General features: G+C 34.6%; 1 pseudogene; it reads left to right on the forward strand.

Annotated features, from left to right (window-relative positions):
• Nucleotides 1–5,123: 5,123 nt before the first annotated feature.
• LOC131409991 (NEDD8 ultimate buster 1-like) lies at nucleotides 5,124–6,714 on the forward strand (annotated as a pseudogene).
• Nucleotides 6,715–8,677: the final 1,963 nt, after the last annotated feature.

Below are 8,677 nucleotides of genomic sequence, written 5' to 3' on the forward strand. Positions count from 1 at the left end.
TAAGTGAAAGACAGTTTTTCCAGTATCTGAATTACCTGCCTCAAATCACTTCATAAATTGGACTAAACAGTATTGAGTTTTGGGGTTGTTTTTCTATTCCCTTTGGTTGACACAAAGTTCAGTGCTCCATTTCTTCTTTAACTATGAGAGAAGCTGTAATAACAGAGACTCTGTAAGTAATATAGAAATGAAATGTTTCAAATTGCATTTGTGTCCCCAATGTCTACTTCAGACTTGTCCCAAGAAAAGCATATATTTTGAAGTAGTTTTAAGGGCTCTCCTTTTGAATGGATAATAATTTATTATATGAGACACACATTTTCTCTTTTGAAAATGAGAAAAATAATTCCTCTTTGTTCGCTTTCCAGTGTAATTGTCTAGAGAATGTTGGTACTTATACAGATCGCCTCAGTTTCACAGTGTTAGAATATGTATTGTAACCACAAGTACTGATATATGTACTCTTATCGTTAATCTTCTTAATATTACCACGGTCATAGTCCTCTAAATCCAAGTTCATTGATCTGTATATAAGATAGGGAGGTGAAAAGAAATTTCTACTCAAATCTTCCCATTATGATATCATTATATGTACACAGGGAAACAGTTGTAAATATGCCCTATACAGGGAAACAGTTGTAAATATGCCCTAGATAAATAGATTTATAAAAATGAGATATGGCAGGAAGTAGGGGTAGAGTAGTAATTCAATATTTATATTATCCCATGAACAATATAGGAAAAACAAAAATGAAATGTTTGTTAAATATATTTTGAATAACAACAGGAAATTCAAAATCCTATTATTGGTGTAATATTAAATTAATTATAACATTTTAATAAAAATATCTCAAGGGAAATTGAGTGAGATCCTACTCTGAGCCAATCTTATGTCATAGAAGCTAAAATACTGTGTCATGAACATAAACACTGTATTTTCAGAGCCCACTAATCTACTTGGAATATACAAGTAGTAGTTTCTCAATGAATGCCTATTGCATTGAATTTACCGTAAAAAGACTGTAAAAAGAAGAGAAATAAGCCAAAAATAAGTTAAGTATTAGAGAAAGCCACTATATATGTATGAATTTGTGTATGTGTGTGCCTATGACAGATTTCTTCTGCTAAATGAAATACAAAGTTTCAAATAATTCAAGTCTAAAAAAGAATGGTACTATTTGAGTCGTTCACAATGAAAAATGTAATTTTCCAACTTTTGCAATTAAATTGGACCATATTATCAGCATTAATACCCAAATATTAAAGGATAGACATTTATTAAAATTGCAAGCAAATACTTTATCAAGAAAAAATGATTTTTATAAATGTGAAAATTTTAATCAATGTGAAAGAGATAAATAGTTCATAAACATTTGTGTAAGCACTCTATATTTGAGTAGGTCACAGAAAGCCACACCGCAACACAAAATGCAATATCATCCTTATTATTGAACATATTGGCCTTTCAATCTCTTCATTTTTGTTTTCCTTGACAATTTTTTTGAAAATAGGAATGAAATTTTTTTTTTTTTTGATGAGGAAGATCAGCCCTGAGCTAACATCCAATGCCCATCCCCGTCTTTTTTGTCAAGGAAGATTGGCCCTGAGCTAACATCAGTGCCCATCTTCCTCTACTTTACATGGGACGCTACCACAGCATGGCGTGACAAGCAGTGCATAGGTGAGCACCCCGGATCTGAACCTGTGACCCCCAGGCCGCTGAAGTGGAGCACCCGCACTTAACCGCTTGTGCCACCGGGCTGGCCCCAGGAATAAACTTTTGAAAAAAGGAATCAATGTAGACGAACTGACAATACAATCAATTAAAAAAATCCACTGTCCATGAAAATAGTTTTAAAGGTATAAGGCAGGCAAAATCAAATCTTTTATTCTTTCTACTTGCGTAACAGATAAACTGTGCTCAAATCAATTGTCCATACTCAAAATTAGTTTGAGAGTTTCTATAAAATTAGAAGATTCTTCTTGATAGGGGATAAAAGGGATTCTCTAACCCGATTCTATCATTCTACAGGTAATTGAGTTACAGAGAAATGAAGTCATCTACACTTATCAAACTAACATCTGGGGCCGGCCCCGTGGCTTAGTGGTTGGGTGCGCGCGCTCCACTACTGGTGGCCTGGGTTCGGATCCCGGGCGCGCAACTACGTACCGCATCTCCGGCCATGCTGAGGCTGCCTCCCACACACAGCAACTAGAAGGATGTGCAACTATGACATACAACTATCTACTGGGGCTTTGGGGAAAAAAAAAAAGGAGGAGGATTGCCAATAGATGTTAGCTCAGAGCCGGTCTTCCTCAGCAAAAAGAGGAGAATTAGCACGGATGTTAGCTCAGGGCTGATATTCCTCACAAAAAAAAAAAAAAAAACTAACCTCTGAATTCCAAATTCGCCACTTATTAACCCAGTGGCCTTGGGCAAACTGTTTTATCCATGACTATGCCTTCTACTGCCAACCTCTATGCATCCCAGCTTTTACTAAAGCACACTCCATAGTTACATCTCTGATCATTTCTGAAAGCCTTTAGCCCTAAAACTCTTAACTGTCCCCTGAACAACTGTAACTGAATGTTCCACAAGCACATTAAATTTAATGTCATCCAAATTGTAAGTTCCATCTTTGCAGCCTAAGTCTCTACCTTCTCTCATGTCTTTTACTTAAGGTAATTGCATGCTTTCATCCATGACTTAAAGATATCAGCTTTTAATGAGCCCATCTCATCAATTTTTTGACCAACACCTTTTGATTATACTATTAATAATTGTTATATTGAAATATCTAGCATTTAATGAACACTTACTACATGTCAAAAACTATTCTAAGCAACATATATGTGTATGCAAACATATATGCTTTATATGTATATGAATATATATTTATTTCATTTAATTCTTAAAACCACCCTATGAAGTAGAAACTATTAGACCTCATTTTATAGTTGAAATAAATTAATACATACAAACTTTAAGTAACTTAAGATATCCATCCAGGTAGTAAACAAAACAAGATTCTAATTTAGACAAAACACTTCACAGCTGGAAAACCAAGTAAGAACTCCTTATGCTTATATTAAGATTTATTGCTCTTTATTCATTTTCACTTACTCTGAAATTCTATCAAATGAATTACCTATAACTTTCTGCATTAAATATACATTTTCTTTTATGTTTTATCATGACTCCACTATGTCTATATATTGAAGTACTTAAATATCTCCTTCACCCATGAATTTTTCTTTGACCCAAACCCACCTCCTTTCTTTGGAGTTATAACTTTTCCTTTGAACCCATAACACCTTCTGTAGTATGCTATATTAATTTGTCTTAAAATAACTATAATGTATAAGACACTAAGTAACACATTCAAGCACAATGTTCAACCTTCTGCATATATTTACTTAATTTTCATGCTACATATTAGGTACTATAATAATTTCCACTTTATAGGTGAGAGAAGTAAAGCTTTGAATTAAATAATTTGCCCAAACTCACGTAGTGGTGGAATCAAGATTCTAAGAGAAAGTCTAATGCAATCAAATATAACACAGTATGTTTTCATGGGAGATGCATGGTGCTTATCCAGAAATTTGAATTCATTTGTAGAAGATAAGACAGTTAAGTCTTATAAGTAAAATAAAGTTTCAGTAAAACCAATATATAATTTATCATTCAAACTGAGACACTTTTGAGAGTAAAGTTATGCAATTAATAATTATGCCAAGTCAACATGTTTATATAAGGACTCGGGTTTAGAGTCACCTTATATAAACAGAACTCTAAAGTATTTCATTGTAAATACATGAAGGTTAGAATTGCTGCGTTCAAATCATTCTCACCCCAGTTTTCAAACCAATACATAAAGAGGCAGAAAATATTTTCAAAAGCTTCAGGTTCCCCAAACTTCCATCCATCGGGGATATTTTGGCCCACTCAGAGTTTCTGAGTTGTGCCATTAAGTCACTTTAAATAATGAGACATTATTTAGTGAATCTAGAGTAAATCTTTCATTCACTGTTATTACAAATTCAAATTTCTCTTTCTGAGTTTCTGTGCCATTGAGTCACCTTAAATAATGAGACATTATTTAGTGAATCTAGAGTAAATCTTTCATTCACTGTTATTACAAATTCAAATTTCTCCTTATCAATCTGTCTAATCCACATTTTGGTGCAGTATTTCTAGGATTAAGAGTCTGCTTTTGCCCCTACACATTGCCTAGTCCCTCTATTACCCCTTGTCGTTTACAGACCTAACCTGAAGCCCTCACCAGTGCTGTGATCATCCTCCCTTTTTCATGAGGGGAGCTTGTTCTCATATCTAAGCTCATAGACTAGATCTCGTTAATATTGACAAGTCAATCCATCTTATTGAGTGCTCACTCAGTCAACAAGTATTTGGTGCTCACCTCAACACAGGCAAATCTGGTGATACAAAGCAAATTAGTGTAACCCCTACTAACAAGGAGCTGTTGTAATCATGTGGTAAAGACAAATAGATGTTAACAGTCAACAGCTTCCTTGACAAAACCTCATTTGCAAGGCTATACTTTGAGAAAAAAACATCTGCAGCTGCATCTCTTTTCTTTGTGCCCCATACCACCCCACTGGACATATTTCATAGTTTTCTTATATGCCTACTCTCTGCTACCACAGCAATTTAATTACGTTCCACCGCTTTGACAAGAAACTTGACAGACATGACTCTATACTTAGGAATGGTTGAATCTCAGTCAGGTGTAAGTTAAATGACAAAAGCTCTTCCCTTCTGCTGTCTTTCTATTACCCACAGAATACCAAATTATATGTGCTAAAATATGAAAACAATCACACACACAAGCACAAAAAATCAAGGACCTTAATGATAGAAACAAGAAAATCATGTACGAACATCCTCAATCCTGGATTTACAACTTCATTGTTATCTTCATAAATTTCAGGAATCTCATTCCCCAAAAAAGTAAAATTATTGTATTTGTTTTTTTTAGAGTAATAAGACACGATGCAAAAACTCAGTGGAGCATTTATTACAGTCACCAGCATATAATCAAAGTACATCGAATGTGGGTGGGGCCGACAGCCTGCCTCAGCCCCAATGAAAACAAACCATGGCTGCATCTGCATCCAGGCAGTTGGTGGGTCGCAGGGGGTGTACGGATGGTGCAGTATGGGGTAAAACAAAGATTTTTTAAAAACTGTTCATAGTAAAAACAAAAAAAACAGAAAGAAGAAAAATTGCCCAGTTTTTAAGGGAAGACAGAATGCAACTTTGGAAACCCCTATGCAGATGAAAATAAATAAGATGGTTTGGCATTGAAGGACATTGCTAAGACTCTGACAAGATAGAATGTTGTGAAAATGAATTAGAAATGATAATAGAAGAAAAATATTGCAACTGAGCGTGAAAGAGGAAATGAAAATTACAGAACAATAGGAGTTGCTACAATTGAAGTATTTTAACCTCCAAGACTAAGAAAAGATAGGAAAAACTTGTTGGAAACCGACTTGCACATCACAGGCAGAGAATTGAAGGCTAAAATAGCTGAAACCTTTGGATTTCAAGAAAATTATATGAAAATTATCATAAATAAAAAACAACTTCAACTAGGGAAAACACTTGAAGAATAAGGAATGACACAATGTAAAAACTATGATGCTGGAACTAAAACAGTCTGAAGAGGATGTTGGAAAAAACTTCCAGATTAAAGAAAAAGAGCAAAATGAAGCCAAACTAAAAGAATAAAGAATTCCAAGGACTTAGAGAAGACTAGAGATATTGGCAGAGAGAGTTGAGATGGTGGTGAATCCAGAAACTACACATAGCTAACCAGACAGGCAGAACAATTGGAATTCTTCCATTAGAAAGAAAAGCCCTTATGTTAGCTATGAGTATTATGAGAAGGGCAGAGCTTTTTTGAAAAGAAAAGAATGTGGAGTAGCCTTACCAAGTCTGTAGGATGCTGACAAATATTTCTGTAAGTGTGGCAGAGAACTACTGGATCCAGTGGGGAACTATGCAGTGCTCCAGCTGGGTATAGTATGGTGTTACTTCTGCTTGGAACACCTGGAATACCTTGACGGTGCATAAAAAAATTAAACTTGGCCCAGAAATGCTTTAAAAATTGTTATGGAGAAAATCATCACAGACTGATTCACGTGGAGAAATTGTGGGAAAGAGAAGGTATTGTTTTCAAGACTTTACTTGCTTCACAGTATCTGAAATTACAGTAGTGGAAATGGTGAAGAGGCTTGTGAGTATCTCAACAAGGCACGTCAACACTTTAAAGAGCTATGTATTGAACCATCAAAAGTTTCCAATTTGTTGCAATTGGGATAATGTCCAGGAAGCCAGTTTGCCCTAAAGGCATTTCACTACAATGTAGACCAAGTAGCCACCCAAATTACCGAGGGCAGAGCGGAACTGGCCCAAACAAGAAAGAGAAAAAAAGAGAAGAAAAGACAACGCCTGGAGAACATAAACTCTTTGAAAGTAATGGGTTACTCCACTCATGCAGCCAAGCAAAGCCCTTAATCAGGTCAGCAGGAACCTAAATGAAGCCCTGAGGATTATTCTCGGTAATCCTCAGATGTGGTGGTTAAATGATTCAGATCCTGAAACCAACAACCAACAAAAAAAGTCCTCTGGAAAATATTGACCAACTGGGGGACATGGGCTTTGAGGCAGTAGTGTCATTTTGAAATTCTAATTTTGACCATTGTATGTTCAAGTCCAAAATCTCCAAAGATTTTTCTTTATTTCAAGTTCCATTTAAAAAATATTAGTTTCTGTCTAGTCACTTTACAGTAGTCCCTCCTTATATATTTGTTCATCATCTTAAAAAATGGTAAAATAACCAAAAGCAGTTTCTTTCTCTTTCAAATTCATGCTTTAAATTATATTACGTATCACAAACCTTTACAATATGTCCAGACAAATGATGGATTTACAAATATGAATATTTTGGGAGAAATAAAAATGCAAATAATATTTGAATCAAATTATGATTACTTCAAATGAATAAACATATTTAATTGCAAACAGTTGCTCATCTAGTTTCTACATTGGCACTAAAAATGCATAATTTATGTTTGTCTTTGAGTTTCAATGTTTAGTGACTATAAAAAATTACTGTTACATAATTCTCCATTTCCATTGTACATCACCATTGTATGATGGCAAATAAAACATAGAATATAATTCATGAATTTTTTGCTTCACTTATCCATGTATTTTGATTCTTCAGTTTCATAATATTTTAAAACATTCAAAACAAAATATTAAATATAAAAAATCTTAAGAAAAATACTTCTTTTCATTTTATTCACAGAACTTGATTAGTGATTTTATGCATTTAGCTTATTATACAAGAGAGGATTTTAAAAATTATTATTTTAATATACACTGGCAGTCTTCAATTAAAAACAGATGGGATTCTGAAGCAACTTAATTGTGTGAAAGTTTTAACAATGTATAGAACACATTGTCTCGTATTAGCAATGTTATACATGAGGTTGAAATGTCCTTGTTTTGTCCACTTAAGTGTATTTCTTTAATAAGGAATTTGAGTCATAGTAATGTATTGAGTGCTTTAAAATCTTAACAACCACACAAATCTATTTCTATGACAAAATATATTCACAAATTCAGCAAGAGTAGTAAAACGTTCCAAACTCCCTAGGCTTCTTAATCACTGACCCCTCCAGCAGGTCTCCCACTGACAAGCCCTAAAACCTCTTTTGCTGACCACTGTGGCCTTGACTAGGTCCTGACTAGCAAGGACAAACACAGAGGTATGGAGGAAAATGAATCATAGGCACCGGGATTTTGAATACAGGAGTAGACAGATAGAGAAAAGAAAGATGAATAGATATTGTGAATAGATCTGTGTCATCTCTCGGAGAATATCTCTTCACCTTCCTCTCTAATCATCCCCTTGCTCTTCCTTTCCACCACACTCTCAAAGAATGACCACCAGAGTTTCCCCTACTACAATCATTGGTTACACTAGGCTCTTGTTCATTTTAGAGTCTTTAGTCAATGCAATTGTCTTTGAGTTTTTATATAAAATTTCTTTCTGAAAGCTACAGCATGGCCTTTAAAATTTGTTTTATTTCATTTTATATTACAATAAACAACACAGAGGAAATAAAAATATTTTATGCTTTAAACATCTTCTCTTTAGTCACAAATTTTGTATATAAAAACTTATCATTTGCCTTTATAAAAAAAAAATGATTTAATACAATTTGGTTGGGCACACAAGAAATTCTGGGCATTTCCTGATGGGGGTTTTGGCTAATCTCAGCTGTGTTCCACATGTCCTTCATCCTTCTTTGAGCACTAGTAGGTTAGCCCAGGGATATTCTGCTCATGAAGCTGGCTGTGGCACAGGATAGAAATCTCAACGGCACATGCACTTTTCTAGCCGTTGGTCAATTTATACTTACTAGTATTCAATTGGCTAAAGCCAGTCTTTCGCAGAAGTCGAAGCCAAGGAGTGGAAAAATATATTCAACATCTTAAATGGGACAACCTGCAAAGTCAAATAAGAAAAACAGTAGATACATGGATGAGTAAAATAGTGAGGCCATTAATATAATCTACCATAGTCTTCAAACACTATTTTTCTGCCACGTTGAAGAAAAGAATTCTGAGACTCAT

This window comes from Diceros bicornis, chromosome 9 (assembly GCF_020826845.1).
Source record: "Diceros bicornis minor isolate mBicDic1 chromosome 9, mDicBic1.mat.cur, whole genome shotgun sequence".
Taxonomy (NCBI): domain Eukaryota; kingdom Metazoa; phylum Chordata; class Mammalia; order Perissodactyla; family Rhinocerotidae; genus Diceros; species Diceros bicornis.